The sequence below is a fragment of the Dipodomys ordii genome, unplaced genomic scaffold (assembly GCF_000151885.1).
Source record: "Dipodomys ordii isolate 6190 unplaced genomic scaffold, Dord_2.0 Scaffold110, whole genome shotgun sequence".
Classification (NCBI taxonomy): Eukaryota; Metazoa; Chordata; class Mammalia; order Rodentia; family Heteromyidae; genus Dipodomys; species Dipodomys ordii.
This window is the reverse complement of record NW_012267326.1, coordinates 5273280-5274272: the sequence shown is the minus strand read 5'-3', so window position 1 is coordinate 5274272 and position 993 is coordinate 5273280.

The following is a 993-nucleotide window of genomic DNA, read 5'->3' as shown; positions in this document are numbered from 1 at the left end:
CAGCTATCCGGAGGCTGAGCAGGCGGCTGACAGCCCAGGCAGGAAGATCTGTGGCACCCTCATTTCCAATAAACACCCCCAAACCATTAGAAGAGTTGTGGCTCAAGTGGTAGAGCCAGCCTTGAGTGAAAAAGCTAAGGGACACTGCACAGGGACAAAGGGACACTGAGTTCAAGCTCCAGTATCAGATCAAAAGAAGTACAGGACAGTGAAGAGCTTGGTGTTTTGTTTTTTAATCATGAACAAACCTGTGTCATGAGCATCTCCATGGAGACAGGACAAGGCCATCACTTGGTGGACTTCCACCCCTTCCTCTAAGGGTGACGGATGTCCTGACTTCTTTCCCCGGGCTCATGTGGCATACGGTGTGGTGGATGTGAAGCCAGCAATGGGAAAGGTAAGAAGTCTGAGGGGGAGTTCCTCTGGCTTTTGGTAGTTTGGAAGCTTTCCCGTAAGGAGACTGCCATGTGGTTCAGGCAGAAAAGACGCTCTCTTTGATTTAATTTGCCAAATCTCGCGATATTGTGGGGTCCAAAGTGCTGTACTCAGGTCTGTAGAACCCAGCTCTGGCATCCCCCAGGCTGCAAAGCCACAGCGCTCAGGTGTGACTGCCGCTGGAATCCCCAAAGGGATTCTTCATGTGGGTCTGGGCCACTCCTAGAGTGGTGATGACATCTGGGGTAGGGTCTGAGCATCTGGGTTTCTAGGGGTGCTGCTGCTGGAGCCAAGACTGCTCATGAGATCTATCGGTAGCCAGATGCTGGTGGCTCAGGCCTGTAATCCTAGCTTTTCAGGAGGCTGAGAGCTGACGATCATGGTTGAAAGCCAGCCTCGTCAGGAAAGTCTGTGAGACTCTTACCTCCACTAAACTACCAACAAATCTAGAAGTGAAGCTGTGGCTTAAGTGGTAGAGTGTTAGTCTTGAGCAAAAGAAGCTCAGGGACAGTGCCCAGGCCTTGAGTTCAAGCTCCAACACACACACACACACACACA